The sequence below is a fragment of the Cibotium barometz genome, chromosome 4 (genome assembly GCF_041138505.1).
Source record: "Cibotium barometz isolate CiBa-2024 chromosome 4, ASM4113850v1, whole genome shotgun sequence".
Taxonomy (NCBI): domain Eukaryota; kingdom Viridiplantae; phylum Streptophyta; class Polypodiopsida; order Cyatheales; family Cibotiaceae; genus Cibotium; species Cibotium barometz.
Window position 1 is genome coordinate 63,549,039 of NC_141049.1, and position 17,311 is coordinate 63,566,349.

Below are 17,311 nucleotides of genomic sequence, written 5' to 3' on the forward strand. Positions count from 1 at the left end.
AAGCCCTTTATTGTGAGCCTTGGTTTGAAGGGCAGCGCAAGCACAGCGATAAGAGAGCAGCTAGGCACAGACCAAACAGATCTGGGCATTTGAGTGGCCCCACAAAATACAGGAAGCAGCTGTAATTGAACCAGGCATGGCACCCCGGAATAGACACAACAGGTAGCTTGGGACCGCGGCCGTACAACCTCCTCCACTCACTTTTCAGCATGCACCTTCCCCGCATTTATTGAAATTTAAATTTGCCATGGCTAGAGAATGTGAATCTCCTCATGCAAGTGTGTAGATGTGGGTTTCTGTACATCCCTTCAATTGTGAGGTGATTTTTGCACACTCATGGCATTAGCTGCTGGGTTTGACCGTAGTAGCCATTGATCGGTCCAAACAACTACAGCTCGCTCAGTGGGCAATGGGACTGTCTATACAGCTTTTTCTGCACAGCAGGTGGCAGTGGACACATTGCATACAGCAGCAACAGTGCACCTACAAATCCGCACAGCAGCAACCTGATGACCATACAGTTGATGACTTGGCAATCCATATAGTCAGCACATGTGTGGGTTAGGGCAGCCGTTGTGCAAAATGGCAAATAACTATCAAACATATTACTCATGCTTCGGCCATAAATGCCACCAAGGTGTGAGAAAAAGCAGTGCTACAGTTTGGAGGAGGAGGCCGGGGTTTGCAGAGGAAGTGGAGAGAGAGAAAGAAAGAAAGATATATTAGCATCTTCAAAAGGCCTAAAGGGTCCATGAGACCAAAGAGTAATACAATAGCTCCATGAAAATATTGACCGATGGGAAAACTGAAAAAACCCGAAAAAGAAACTAGCTACCTTTACTATGAGCATGTGTTGATGAAAAGGTAGTTCAGGTAGCTTTGTGGCTTATGCAGGGTGCCAGTACATTGGGGTGGGAGGATACAGAGGCATTTGGAGACGTTACATACCTTTTGTGAGTGGCGGGACCCTACGGTTAACTTTGGACAACCAAGGTCATAATCTTTAATACGAGTCACCTCTTGTGGCTTGATCTTCACCATGTGTCCGACACCTCAGGCTAGATTGACCAAGAGAATATGCAGCCATAGTCCTCCTCCAGAGACGGTGCCTTCAGACTCACTTCTAGGAATGTAGGAGGAAAGCATGGCTCTTTGACACTTGGTAGCACTGGCGGTGATGTATGGGGATTCCTTCTGGGGTGAATCTTGGTGACGAGGATTGGAAGAGGATTGAGAGGCTCTAGGTTAATGATGTTCTCTCACATCATTCGGAGCAAGCCTTGGGTTCCACACCCCATCATCAGACAGAGTCCCCCCCCCCCCACCTTGGGTTCCACACCCCATCATCATGTAAGAGTCTGCTAGAAAGCCACAGCCAGACGGTTAGGGTTTCAGCTCACAGCCATAGAGAGATGGAGATAGACAGAGCACAGATGTCGACAGTGAGAATTGGTGGAGATTGTTAGAACCACTAAGTTATAGAGCTAATCACATAGGGATGATGTAATAGCTTATAACAACACAAAGCAATGCTTCAACCAATGATTATGCTAATGAATACTCATGAAGTAGATGTTGACAGTGAGAATTGGTGGAGATTGTTAGAACCACTAAGTTATAGAGCTAATCACATATGGATGATGTAATAGCTTATAACAACACAAAGCAATGCTTCAACCAATGATTATGGTAATGAATACTCATTAAGTAACAATGATAAAGATCTCACACATTATTAGAGCTACTTAACACATAGAATGGTTAGAGTACTCAAAGAAGAGCTTAATAGTGATTAGAGCAAGGGTTTCACAAAGTAACACAAAGCTTGGATTAAGCACTAAGTACTTACAAAGATGCTAGAGCTCTCACACACATGAGAAGGTGTTGAGACCCAGCTTTTATGGGCTCATGGAAGGAAGGCATCTAGCTCTCATTCCCTTATCCACTTGTCGCTCTTTTGTTACCTAGAAGAGGTGTCTTTAACGCTAGTCAATAACCATGGGTTACAAGTTAACCCATGGTTCACACCTCCGTCTATATCCTTAGCATAAATGTATTAAATCCAATGTGACATACTAAGTGATAAATGTAGATCAGCTTATTCTTCAACACCCTCTCTTGATCTGCATACATACCACGCAGGGTGTGTAGATCATGGAGTCACACAGTCACATAGTATCATAAAGAAAATTTACCACAAAGGAACAAAAAAGCCCAATCAGATTCGACCATGTTAACCTCCTCCTCAGATTTGGCTTTGTCTTTGTCTTCGGTAGAGTTACCTTTCTTTTCATCTTTCTTCTTCTTCCTGCAATCTTTGATCATATGTCTCTTTTTTTTTGCAATAATAGCAGATTCTTGGAGTCTTGTTTTTATCTTGATTTGTAGTTAAATCTTGGTCTCCCAAGAGATGTGCAATTTGAGATGATGAACTTGTCTTCGTTCTCATTTCTTCTAAAATTAGAGATGATGTTGCTGAGATAAGTGTGAGGTTGGGTTGATTGGAAATGATAGAAACACACTGTTCAAATGTTGGAGGCATGCTGCATAAAAGTACAAAATCAGCTTCTTCTTCTGAAATGGAAACACCTTCTCCAGAGAGCTGGTTGATTAGACACGTAAGATCATTCATGTGAATTACAATTGTTGTCTTTTAAGCTTTCTCTAGCTTTTTCTAACCTCTAAAGACGCTTTCTGAGAAACAGACGTGCCGCATCATTGGTTTGACTAAAGATAGCTTTCAGTGTTAGCCAACCTTTATGTGCACTAGACGCTGAGCTAACCTGATGTATCTGATTGTCACTAAGACTACTAATGATGAATGACAAAGCTTTGGCATGTCACGTGCATCCTGCACTTGGATGTCACTTAGACATATTTGCACAAGAAGGTGCAGGACTTGGGGTGAAAAACTGGTCCCATGTGAGCCTAGTCCTGGACGAGTCAACCAGGGTTCCACTCCATTCGTCCGAGGTCAGGTGTGCATTGTCCTGCACATGCGTCCAAGGTTAGGTGTGCATTGTCGTGCACATGAAACAGTGCCAGTCCGCATTGTGAGTCTCCCTCTGGAATGATGTCGGTTGCTTTGTGTGTTTGGTATGTGGCTAGATGCCAGACAGCTAAGTAAGTTGCATGTAGAAGGGGGTATCCCTTAGGCCTACCCTAGAAAGGAGATTATACCCGATGTTTGGGCAGGGGATAGGCCTTAGGCCACCCCAAGGGGTCCATGGCTTGCCCACCAGCCCAAGGAAGGGCTGGTCAAGCTGTTGGCCAGCCCAAGAGGGTTTGGCCAGGCAGCCGACTTGCCTTGGGTCAGCCTAGCCAGTTGGCTAGCCCATAGGGCGGCCTGGACTGCAGGTGGCTAGAGCCCAGAAGGTTGTCCAACAGCCTGCGCAAGTGTCTAGTAGCATAGGTGTGAAAACACGCATGTTTATTAGCATTAAATGCTACTTTAAACCAATCGTGAGGCTTTTTCAGTTAGTCGACTTGGATAAAACCAGCCGACCAGCATTAGAGTGGGGTATATAAACCCAAAGCATAATCAGTCCCATCTATCTCATATTTCAGTAAGTGCTGAAGCCAATCAAGGGGCCATGACAGCCATGGAGAAGCTAATGCAAAGGGTGAAGGATTGAAGGTCAACGGTAGAGGATTCTCCTCTCCCAAGAAGGTTCAGGTTTAGTCTATTATTTCAGTTTTGCATCATTCTAATAAAAGCAAATACACCATCCGTGGTGGGAACCCTACAGAGGCTATTCAGGACCCAATATTGTGTTCTCTCTCTCTCTCTCTCTCTCTATTTTTTGCACATCTACATTCAGTTTCGTGCGTTATTTTCTGTCATGTGCAAGTTTTGCCCATGGACATATCCTGAAGCTAGTCCGGAAGGGGCAGCTAGAAAAAGATGATTAGAACCAGAATTTAGGAGCATGTTATGCTGTTTGGCTAGTGTTGGACTTGGAGGACATGGTTGACCTGTTGGATGCAGTCGGTTGCACCAATGGACTGTCGGTTGCAAGGGAACAGGTCGTAGTTGCATTTGTGGAGAATACGACCAGCCGGCTGGCCAACCAGCAGTCGGCAAGCACTCCAAGTGTCCAAGAGCCTATGTAAAGGCATGTTTGCTCATTGATGTATTCATTCACTCCCTTATGGAGTGGGTCCTTTATGTAGGACTGTTGTGGGTGTTTACATCTTTTCATGAAGGCAGTCCATGGCTGTAGATTTAGGTAATTTTTGTACTGTATGAATATACTGAATTTCCAACTCTCTCTCTCTCTCTACTCTCCCTTCTAAGAAGACTCTCAGAGCTTCCGCATGTTACATTTTCGTCACAAAAAGTGTGCTGATTTCTGAGTATTGAAGTTACCAATCTCACCCGAAGCTTCCGCAAGCTTTGGCATCATTGTCTTCCCATTTATGAATTGTCTTCGGGTTCCTTGCTATAGGTTTTCTTTCGGTCTCACTCACAATACTCCATAGATCTTTATCTATGAGGGCCATTTTCTTTTTGATTGCCCAAGTATGGTATTTTGAGCCATCAAAACGGTCATTTCTATGAAAGAAATGTTTATGTTGACTTGACATTATTTCAAGATGTCACCACAAAGTCTCTCTCTTGTGTATGCCGAGCTCTTTGTAGCTGGAGGGTTTACAAAGATGTGACTCAGTCAGCTTCACCAAGTTCTCTCTATCAAAATACGCAGCGGAAATGATAACCAAACTTGGGTCCACAAGAGCAAGTAGAGTGCAGAAAATAGACAGCACAAGAGACACTGAGAGATAGGCGTGTAAACTCTTCTCTATACACAAGATCCCGTACAAAACTGAATGAGAGCATGGGGCCTATTTATATGCCCCATGGATGCAGTCGGCCAGCGCTTGAGGGCTCTCCACGACTGCATAAAGCAGTCGGCCAGCAGAAAATGTCTCCATGATTGTAGAAAGCAGGTCGGCGAGCATCAGCACCTCCACGACTGCAGCATAGGCAGTCGGCCAGCCACCAGGAGCACATGAGGTGCAGTCGGCCAGCACCAGGGGCTCCTGTCAACATGTGGCATCCATCCACAAAATGGAAAAATGGAAAAAAATGGGAAAAAAATACGGGGAGTGAGGAAAAATGATAAAACACCTATACAGGGCGGGCACACCCACAACAGAGGCCCTGGTGTCTGATTAAGATAGGAGATGACTTCTAACACCTCCTCTCAGCTCCTGGCTGCGCAATCAACCCAAGGGAGTTGGAGTGCCGCCTGAGCGTAGCCTTAGGTAGAGACTTCGTGAAGAGGTCCGTTGAAGAGGTCCGCCGCATTGTCCTTCGTCGAACAATAAAGTAGCAAGATGTCACCAGCCAAGATCTTCTCACATACAAAGTGATACTGTATCTCTATGTGCTTGGTCCGGGCATGGAAGACCGGGTTCCGAGCAATAGCTATACAACTCTGGTTATTGCACTGTGGAAACCCAATCTCGCCTAGCAGCCCCCGCAGCCCCACAACCTCGCAAGCAGCACCACAAGCAGCCCGTTACTCTGCCTCTATCGAAGAGAGGGCAGTAGTTGGCTGCCTCTTGCTGCTCCAAGAAACTGCTCCTGACCCGAGGGTAAAACTGTATCCTGAAGTAGATCTCCTCGTGTCTGGATCTCCTCCCCAATCTGAGTCACTCCAACCTTGGAGTTTGACACCATCCCCTCCTGTGTAAAAGAGTCCTAGATCCTTCGTGCTCTGCAGATACCGCAAGATCCGCAATCCTGCGTCCCAATGAGACTTCAATGGCGTCTGCATAAAAGAGCTCAACAGTCCCACGGAGAAGCTCAAGTCCAATTTGGTGTTCAGCAACCAGATCAGCGAACCAACCGACTTCCGGTACTGCGAGGCATCAACTGGCTCACAAGGATCAGTAACGGTTAACTTTGTGTTTGGGTCCATCGGCGAAGTAATAGGCTTGCAGTTCTCCATCCCAAAGGCCTCAAGCAACTCATGAACATACCGCTGCTGAGAGACAAAAAACCCCCTCTAGGTTTGCCAGATCTCCAATCCCAAAAAGAAGTGGAGTAAGCCTAAGTCGGTCATCTCAAACTCCTTTGACAAGGCAGCCTTCGTCACACCAATGTGCTCCACATGACCGCCAGTGAGAATGAGATCATCTACATAAAGGATGATAATCATGACCATGTCGCGTTCCCGAAAGAGATACAGGTTAGGATCTGCAACCGATCTATGAAATCCAGTCCGAACAAAGAAGGAATCAATCTTCTAATTCCAAGCCCTGGGAGCCTGCTTAAGACCATACAAGGCCTTACGTAACCTGTAAACCATCCCTTCTGATCCTTGAACAATAAAGCCCGGAGGCTGCTCAACATACACCTCCTCCTGCAGGTCACCATTAAGGAACGCAAATTTTACATCCATTTGATACACGGGCCATCTCTGAGAAGAAGCAAGGGCAAGAACGGTCCGAATCGTTGACATCCGTGCCTGGCCGCTGAGCATAACCTTTAGCCACAAGTCTGGCTTTGTGTTTGTCCACTGACCCATCAGACGCATATTTGGTCTTAAAGACCCATTTGACACCAATGACTGACCGTTTCGACGGCCTCGTTACCAACTCCCATGTTTTGTTCTTCTCGATGGCATCCAGTTCCACCTGCATGGCTTTCCTCCAAGTGTTCTGTGAGAGGGCTTCCTTGACGGAAGTGGGCTCCTTGTCTCGCATAATAAGAGACATCAGAGCATAGTTTACCTGAAGAAGCTCCGTTGTATTACTTTTATCTCGGACTCTGTGTGATCTTCGAGGGCCGTCCTCTGTGGTCCACTCGAAGGGTAACTCCGTGACACTTGACTCCCGAAGGGTGTCTAACAACCACCTAGGTACTCGAACAGATCGTGGAGCCTCCTGTGGTCGCGGGGGCTCTACTCCAGCTGCGGGCTCAACCTCCTGTACTGACTGAGGTTGATCAAGTGGAATAATGGTCTAGGAATCATCATCAGACTCCTCTGGATCTCCAAGAAGTGGTGGCTCCTCGACAGTGGATACTGGAACATGCTCGTTAAAGACCACATCCCGGTTGACAACAATCTCGTTCCTTTCTGGATCATACAATCTGTATTCCTTGGAAAGAGAATTATACCCCACAAATACAAGCTTGCGTGACTTGGAGTCAAGCTTCCCCCTCTGCTTCTTCGGAATATGTACATACGCATCACTCCCAAAAACACGGAAGTGCGAGACATCAGGTTTCTTGCCAAAGTATGCCTCAAATGGAGTCATATGAGGTACTGAAGTTGTCGGAGATCGGTTGAGGGTATGGACAGCCGTTGCCACAGCCTCTCCCCAAAGTGGACGAGGAAGATCACGATGCTCCAGCATGGTCCTCGCCATCTCCACCACAGTCCTGTTCTTGCGTTCTACAACTCCATTCTCCGAAGGTGAGCCTGTATTGGCCAGTTCCCTTTTGATGCCATGATCTGCACAAAATCTGAGAAATATAGTCAAGGAGAATTCATCTCCTTTGTGAGCCCTGAGATTCTTACCTGAAATCCAGACTCTTTCTTTGAACCGTGCAAAAGCTTGGTCCTTCTGGGAAAGAAAGTAGACCCACGTGAATTTGGTACAGTCATTAGCAAGCAGCATAAAGTAGAGAGAGCCTCCCAAAGATGGTGTCTGCTGAGGTCCACACAAGTCAGTGTGAATCAACTCCAATGGTTTCGAAGCCCGCCTGGAAGCGTGCTTCGGAAAGGATTCCCTGTGCTGCTTACCACGTATGCAAGAACTGCAACGCCCTTGCCTACTGCCAATATCTGGCAAGCCAACCACGATCTGGTCTCGGAAAGCTCGCCGCAATGCATCCACATTTAAGTGGCCAAAACGAAAGTGCCACAAATCTCCAACCTGAGAACATGTCAACGAGGAGAGTGCAGAGAGCTTGTAGATACCATTCTCCACACCGCCTTCCCAAACAACCTGGCCAGTCTCACGGTCCCATAGAGCAATTGAATGCTCCTCAAATTCCACCCAAAAGCCAGTCTTGCATACTTCATGCATTGACAGAAGATGAAAACCCAGAGCATGGACATAAAGAACACGGGAAGCATGCTTGTCCCCCTTGCCGTCCGGAATAATCTCCATTCGGCCCTCACTATGTATCGGAATAGTGGAGTTGTCGCCAATAAAGATGCGACGTGACTGCCGTTTCAGATCCAAAAAGAAGTCACGGGACGGAGTCATATGCCTGGAAGCACCACTGTCAAGAATCCATTCCCGGGTATCCTTCGCGGTGAAGCCAACTGCCTCCTCGCTTGAAGATGATGAAGCGTCGGAGTCCATCATCTCTAAGTGCACAAATGCAGGAGTCTTTGCAGCTGAGGCTGAGGAATTAGCACTCTTCCCAGTCTGCTTAGGACACTTCCTCCAATAGTGGCCTTTCTCGCCACAATCATTGCAGGATCTTTCGGCCTTCAGCTTCTCTCGTTCTGAGTCAGGCTTCTTCTCAGAAGACTTCTCCGGTGAAGCCTTCCCTTTGCCCTTGTTGTTATTCCGGCCTTTCGATCGTTGGCCAGTTAAGGCCTCCGAACCGCCGCTGTGAGGAGGGTTCGTGAAACGTTCCTTCTGGTCCAAGACCATTGGCACAAGCTCCTCCCAGGTAATGGTGCTGAGCCTGCCACTCGTAATCAATGAGTAGAAAGCAGAATACTGAGTAGGCAAGTGGGACAGCAAAGTGATGGCCATGTCTTCAGATGATATCTCCTTCCCAGCCTGGAGGACTTCTTGCTGAAGGGCCTGCAGCTTGTTAATGTGTTCCCGCATCGTCGAGGACTTTGCAGGGTGCATAACTCGCGTCTGCACTTCCAAGGAGATCCTCTTCATGGGTGATACCCTGTTATAAAGAGAAGCCAAGTGTTGCCATATGCCTCTGGCCAGCGTCATGTGCTTTACATGATTGATAAACTTGTGGTGTGCAGTTGAGGAAAATAAATGACCAGACCCTACATGTGTGCCTGTGCCTCTCGGTCCTTCTTCATCGACAGTAACTCCCCTTCCTCTGCTTCCGGCCGTGGAACCCCGATGACGATGAAATTAGCAAGGTCATATGACTCCAGCACAAGACTCCATCATAACCTTCCAGATGCCGTAATTGTTCCTGTCCAACTGACTGTCCACAGGGAACGTGGGGAGAGTCGGGATCTTCACGTGCTTCTCAGCCATCTCTAACAAATCTGCCATCGCCGGGATTAAACTGAAAAAGGGTGGGTGGGTGGGAAAAAAAAACTTTAAACTTGCAAGTGGCTGTCCAGCACCTTAGCCTGCCTTACTCTTGCGATTTCTCTTTCTGAGCAGTCCAAAACAGTCCACCAATCAGCAACTTAACTATCCGCCTCTTACTCAGAAAACTTCCAAGATCTATCAAGAGCCTAGGGCTCTGATACCATGTCAAAATACGCAGTGGAAATGATAACCAAACTTGGGTCCACAAGAGCAAGTAGAGTGCAGAAAATAGACAGCACAAGAGACACTAAGAGATGGGCGTGTAAACTCTTCTCTATACACAAGATCCCATACAAAACTGAATGAGAAAATGGTGAGGAGCATGGGGCCTATTTATATGCCCCATGGATGCAGTCGGCCAGCGCTTGAGGGCTCTCCAGGACTGCATAAAAAAGTCGGCCAGCAGAAAATGTCTCCACGACTGTAGAAAGCAGGTCGGCCAGCATCAGCACCTCCACGACTGTAGCATAGGCAGTCGGCCAGCCACCAGGAGCACATGAGGTGCAGTCGGCCAGCACCAGGGGCTCCTGCCAACATGTGGCATCAATCCATAGCATGGAAAAATGGAAAAAAATGGGGAAAAAATACGGGGAGTGAGGAAAAATGATAAAACACCTATACAGGACGGGCACACCCACAATAGAGGCCCTGGTGTCTGATTAAGACAGGAGATGACTTCTAACACTCTCACCATACAAATGTATATTTCTACTCGAGAATTCTAAAAATCTCATATTTTTTGTGAAGTAATAGTAGTGAGGCTTGCTTGATTTTTTGGTTTTTTTGGTTTTATCTTGTGAAACCGGCCTCTGGTAGAAACCAAAGTGCGGTAGACTAGCAGTCACCCTTCCATTTGTAGTCCATATATGAAAACAAATTCGATTGGAGCTAAAGTGCCCCAAATCTGAAATAAAACCGACACCTGTTGGCCCCCTTGCGGTATTTCTTTATTCAATTTCAAAAATATGTAAGACTGAGTACAACAAAACCAACCAAGAGAATACACCTGTATGTCCAATCTGGCAGCCCACAATACCTCTTAGCACAGAGGATTCACATACACAGATCTGTGTCTCAAAGCAACACTCTGTGCTTCCCTCTGATCAGCCAAGACCATTCAGCAGGACAACCTTGAGCATACATCTGGCATATCTCATGCACATGATTCCACAACTCAGCACAAACATACATTCAATGTCCAATCTGTGTTTCCACCCTTTTCAATCTGCCATACCCCTCCTCTCACAAGGGGCCAGATAGCACAAATCTTCAGCAGGCATAAGCCAATGGAAAGAAAGATAGATGAACAAATTCAGAGCTTACCAAGTCAGCACGTGGTTCTGCACCCGTGGAATAGTTCGTACCAGTCTGCACTTGACAACGACTGTCTGTACTGTTTCCCCTGCAACCACTTGACTATCGCACCAACCAAGCTCTGGAAAAGCTCTGTTTGCAACTGTAGGTGTTGTACGTGCCTGTATAGACCAGTAATTCAGTACTGTTCCTATCCGTACAGCCTGTTCTAGCAGTACACGTGGCAGCTGTACTTGCCTGTGCTGCCTGAAATCGACCTCTGTACCCAACTGTACCAGCTACTGTCAGCGCAACTTGTACCTGTTTTGTCCAGCGCTGCCAGCACCTGCCTTTTCCAGCGCCGCCAGCACCTGCCCTGTCCGTACAACTGTACCAGCAGCAGAACCTGCAGCAGCAATTCTGTACCCGTCTTCAGCTACTGTCAGCGCAGCATGTACCAGCAGCAGCAGCAATTCTGTATGAGCAAATTCCACCTGGACTGTACGACCTGCACACGTGGACTGTACGGCCTGCTTTGCACAAGAAACAGTAGCAAAAACAGCAGCAAAAACCAGTCGACTTGCTTCCCCTCTTCTCCACGCTTCAAACTTGCACGTATGTTACACGCCTCCCAAAAAGCTAGAGAGAGAGAGAGATGAGAGAGGCATGCAACTCCAAAAGTGGAGTGGCCTCTCCCCAAAAATGTCCTAGGGCCCCAACTTTAATAAACATTAAAGTTCCCTAGGGGCCACTAAGGCCTAGGGGCAACCATCAATAAAACATTAAAAACATTAATGTCTTGGTCCCCCCTTTCACATCTGAAGTGTCCACACATCATTTCATTTGTCCGGGCACCCCAAATGTGAATCTTTTAATATTTTTGCTCAACCACCACCATGCCCACACTTGTGCTGTTCCATTTTCACGGGGCCATGACATACCCCCCTCTTGAAAAAGAGCAAGCGTCCTCGATTGCACTCAATGGCACAGTAAGGCATCTTATGAGCAAAGACTCCCCATACGACAAAAGCAATGGCCCTCAAGTGCATCTGGGTGATGAAAAAAAAAATCATCTTGCACAATAAGGTCATACCGTCACGTCAAAGTGACAAACAACTCTTGCTTGTTCCTTCAGAACCTACAGCAAAAGTCTAAAACCAAGTGGAAACACGTTAACTGTGTTAGCCAAAAACAAAACCATGCATCATTCTACATATGGCACACATATGCATGAATGCATGACACACATATGCATTCGCAAACAATATGCTCCTCAAGTTGCTCTACCTACTCTAGAGTAACAGTCTAAGGGCTGCTCGCAAGCCTTATGCCCATGGGCATCCTGCAGGACCCACGACTGATGGTACAACATGAGCATATGAAAGCATTCAATGCATCCAAATACTACATCCACTAAGTACTTCCCACATATGTCTCATGGCCATCCCGCAGGAGTCACACCCAGTGGTGCATCCATGAACATAATAAAGCACTTGATGTATCATACCAATATACATGCAGCACACGAACAATCCAAAGTATTACCCAATGTATTCTCAATGGTACCAGGATCCAATGGCACCAGAATACAATAATACCACAAAAAGTGTATGCATACATGCACAAATAGAGTTCAATCCATATATGAACCAAACCAACTCTAGGACTGCTTGCAAGAATTATGCCCTCCATAGAGTTATCCATAGTTGCAGTTATAGTTCAAGGTGCGCGCGACTGTGAACCATACTCAACCATCATCTCATGTGTCTAGAACACAAGATCATAGAAGTCCCATGAGCAGATGTACTGTTAGCCTCAGTACCTTCGGGTGAATACAAAGATGTCACCAAGCGACTCCTAGATGACAAGTGAGCCTGTCTGTAACAAGGGAGCGGAGGTGCTACCCCCCTCTTTAGCATCAGGCAATGCTCCAGACCTATGCTCTGCTGAACCTGAATGAGCCGTAACAAGAGTCGACTCCAACTCAAAGGCATCAAGATAAAGCTGCAAATCTTGAGGTGAATTTGCTAAGTCACCCTCCTCCATCCATTTCGCATCCATCAGTGAACAGTTCGTGAACTTCACAAGATAGCGACGGGAAACTTTACCTTGTACCCTTCTTTCCTTATGTGCCAATATCTGCTCGGGAATAGGAACCTCGTCAAGTTCCTCCGCTTCTGTCTGAGCCTCATCTGATACATCCTCAGGCACCCAAAACTTGCTTGCACTCCACCCAAGTGGTAAGCACAAGTCCTCGATGAAGCATAGTAGATCACCACTGCTAAACATAGAAAGAAACTGTCTTCCGACCCATGAAGCCTCTATGAAGATACGACCGGTGACAAACTATCGAATGTTTTGCACCATAACACTTCAACTGCTTCTTGTTCTTGGTGTCTTTTCTCCTGAGCTTCATCTTCAGCTCTTGCTCTTCATCTCATATAGGCAAAGACACACAACCCTGCACTGTCTCCTACACTTCCTTTTCACTTTCCTCATGTTGAAGCTTTTGATGTGACAACCACGGGCTCGCCTCCTTGAGAAAGTCGACGATGTCCCAACCAGAGCAACCACGGACTCGCCTCCTTGAGAAAGTCGACGATGTCCCGGGCAACGCAACCTTGAAACTGGCCTCTGGTAGAAACCAAAGTGCGGTAGACTAGCAGTCACCCTTCCACTTGTAGTCCAGATATGAAAACAAATTCGATTGGAGCTAGAGTGCTCCAAATCTGAAATAAAACCGACACTTGTTGGCCCCAAAGCTTGGCGCCCCTTGCGGTATTTCTTTATTCAATTTCAAAAATATGTAAGACTGAGTACAACAAAACCAGCCAAGAGAATACACCTGTATGTCCAATCTGGCAGCCCACAATACCTCTTAGCACAGAGGATTCACACACACAGATCTGTGTCTCAAAGCAACTCTGTGCTTCCCTCTGATCAGCCAAGACCATTCAACAGGACAACCTTGAGCATACATCTGGTATATCTCATGCACAGAGGATTCACACACACAGATCTGTGTCTCAAAGCAACACTCTGTGCTTCCCTCTGATCAGCCAAGACCATTCAGCAGGACAACCTTGAGCATACATCTGGCATATCTCATGCACATGATTCCACAACTCAGCACAAACATACATTCACTGTCCAATCTCTGTTTCCACCCTTTTCAATCTGCCATACCCCTCCTCTCACAAGGGGCCAGATAGCACAAATCTACAGCAGGCATAAGCCAATGGAAAGAAAGATAGATGAACAAATTCAAAGCTTACCAAGTCAGCACGTGGTTCTGCACCCGTGGAATAGTTCGTACCAGTTTGCACTTGACAACGACTGTCTGTACTATTTCCCCTGCAACCACTTGACTATCGCACCAACCAAGCTTTGGAAAAGCTCTATTTGCAACTGTAGGTGCTGTACCTGCCTGTATAGACCAGTAATTCAGTACTGTTCCTATCCGTGCAGCCTGTTCCAGCAGTACACGTGGCAGCTGTACCTGCCTGTGCTGCATGAAATCGACCTCTGTACCCGACTGTACCAACTACTGTCAGCGCAGCCTGTACCTGTTCTGTCCAGCGTCGCCAGCACCTGCCCTGCCCGTACAGCTGTCCGTACAACTGTACCAGCAGCAGCAGTTCTGTACCCGTCTTCAGCTACTGTCAGCGCAGCCTGCACCAGTAGCAGCAGCAGTTCTGTGTACGAGCAAATTCCACCTGGACTGTACGGCCTGCACACGTGGACTGTATGGCCTGCTTTGCATAGCAATCAGCAGCAAAAACAGCAGCAAAACTTGCTTCTCCTCTTCTCCATGCTTCAAACTTGCACGTATGTTACACGCCTCCCAAAAAGCTAGAGAGAGAGAGAGATGAGAGAGGCATGCAACTCCAAAAGTGGAGTGGCCTCTCCCCAAAAATGTCCTAGGGCCCCAACTTTAATAAACATTAAAGTTCCCTAGGGGCCACTAAGGCCTAGGGGCAACCATCAATAAAACATTAAAAACATTAATGTCTTGGTCCCCCCTTTCACATCTGAAGTGTCCACACATCATTTCATTTGTCCGGGCACCCCAAATGTGAATCTTTTAATATTTTGCTCAGCAACCACCATGCCCACACTTGTGCTGTTCCATTTTCACAAGGCCATGACATCTTGTGGCTTAAACTTGGCATGACATACACAATGGCAAGGGGTCCTTTATAGTGATAGGACTTACAAAAGAGATTTTCTCACAAAAGCCATGATTTTTCTAAATGTTTTTCACACCACTAAGTGAAGAATGCTTCACGTGCAGGTTTGCTAGATCACTTAGCATAGAAATTATCACATAAACGAGTGTTAACACAAGAGCATGTGAACCACCTCTTGTCAGACTCTTAAGGTTATTAAACCTTTGGTGCCCAAAATAGTAAGTCGTTGCTGGCAAGAGATGGTGTATTGAAGCTGCATCACGTGAGGTATTACTCAAATTAGTAATATTGCCACCTCTTGCCAACGAGTCTTTGTTGGATCCCGATGAGAATGCGATGCTCCATGTGCTTGTTGTCGTTAGATCCGTCGGGACGTGTGCCGCATGCTTGCTGCAGGTAGATCTAGAGGGTACGCTGATAGAATCTTCTTCACACAAGGCTCTTCACGTTGGCTTGACTACTTCACAGTTGGTGAAGTTAGACTTGTGCTTCATAGAGTAATGCTTGCGTTGGCCAAAGTCAAGCTCTGGTTGCTGCGCCAATCTTGACAAGGAGAGCTACACGGTCATACACAGAGACCATGCTGCTACATATGATCACGCACCGCTACTGCTATTATTGAGGCCACCTCTGAGTTGAACAGAACTCAAAAAGAGGTTTGTAGACTTATACCTTCTTGGAGCTTCTCTTTGCTATGTATAGGAGACCCCTTCTGATGTGCTAGAGAAGAAAATGCATGATGACACCTGTTGAGAAGTGCACCAGAGGAACAACCGCTTACCCCTCACAAGTTAAGCTCAAGATTGAGCTAGTTTGCGGCACATACCAAAATTCCCAGCCTCTCATATCCAGCATACTGGCCCTTGGTGTAGACATCAGTCCCCTGCTAGTCCACACGACCCTTGGCGTAGACGTAAGTCCCATGCCACAAGGTGTCATGTTCACACCATGGAGCCCATCCTTAGGTCCAGAAGCGTAGAGAATGCCCAACTACTGACATTTGTTGCCTGTGAGTCTTGATGTGCAACTTTCGGAGGGCCCGGGGAAGCTAACACTGCATAGATCTTGTAGGCAATAACATATTTCATGTGAAAACAGTTCCAGGCATGCAAGTATGTCATGCACAAGAATGTATTGGTCAATCTCCTTTTCATTTAGCTTGTAGCACACGATCATTCCGGGCATAGACATTACATCATTACATCCCTAGGCCAATTGGAATACCGTAATCTAGACATGGGCACAGACCAAAATTCCCAGCCTACTGGCGCCTGGTGTAGACCTCAATCCCTTGCTAGTCCACATGACCCTTGGCATAGACATAAGTCCCCTGCCAAAAGGTGTTATGTCCACACCGTGGAGGTTGTCAATAGGTCCAGAAGTGTAGAGAATGCCCAACTAGTGACATCCATTGCCTGTGAGTCTTGACGTGCAACTTCCAGAGGGCTTGGGGATTTTGAAAACACTTACCATTAATGCAATTAAACATTGAAATTGGCCACAACCTTAAACATATACCACTTAATCCACAAAATTGTAAAAGAGAGATGTGTACAGCTGACACCACATAGAGGTCGGAATGGCGCCTCCCTCCCTTCCTCCCCCCCCCCCCCCCCTCCTCTTGAGTATTTTATCACCCAAGGAGAAAAATATCATGTACAAGCTTTGAGGACCTTACTCTCCCCACAGGAGATGCTGGATTATCCATATATAACCATCATTCGACTATACACAAGGGCTCATCAAAAGAATCCCCAAAATACCATGAATGATTTTGAGCTCATGAATAAGCTTTATGCCATAGAGATTCAACCACACTTAGTGCTGAAAGATGTGGAAGCGCGATTTTGCTACCGCTAGAAGGGGCTGAGATCAGGTCCATACACAATCAGTGGGAGTGAGTTGTCACTCCATACACAAAATTTCCAGCTTCTTCTCTTTCCCTCTCATTCAAGAGTTCTCTCTCACAATTAAGTTCATCAATGGAAACTCACACACACTCTTAATGAGCTGAATGCTTCTCTCTTTCTCACATAGAAATTCTGAATTCTCCCTACTGATGTATTGTAGGGCTAGATACTTACCTTCAATTCTTTCTCTTTTCCAGACAGTGTATCAGATGTCACATGGTTGTAACTTTGGTCTCATAGGTCACTTTGGCCTTTTGAAGACGTTAATATAACATTTCATTTCATTTCATTTCTCACACGTTAAGGTGACTTTTATCAAGAATGATGGGAAGATTAAGATCATGCAAAAATGATTAAGACTTTACTAGACTTCACCAATACTAAGCTTCACAAGAATGTGTCAGACACACTTCCTAACGAGAAAAGAGAAAGAAAGAAAGTTGTATTAACGCCTTCAAAAGGCCAAAATGACCTATGAGACCAAAAGGTTACATCATATCCATGAGATACATCATCCTGGGTACAAAATAGTAATAAAGAAAGATAACAAAAATCTAGAACTATAAAATCTGATCTAGGTACATCAGTAGAGAGCTCTCACATCCTAGGTACATCAGTAGAGAGCTCTCACATCACCCTAATACATCCCTCATA

At 46.2% G+C, this 17,311-nt stretch overlaps 1 protein-coding gene across 4 annotated transcripts in view; it reads left to right on the forward strand.

Moving 5' to 3' along the window:
* LOC147639494 (sugar transporter ERD6-like 4) overlaps positions 1-17,311 on the forward strand; it is a 68,779-nt gene that overhangs the window by 715 nt on the left and 50,753 nt on the right. The window lies entirely within an intron of this gene.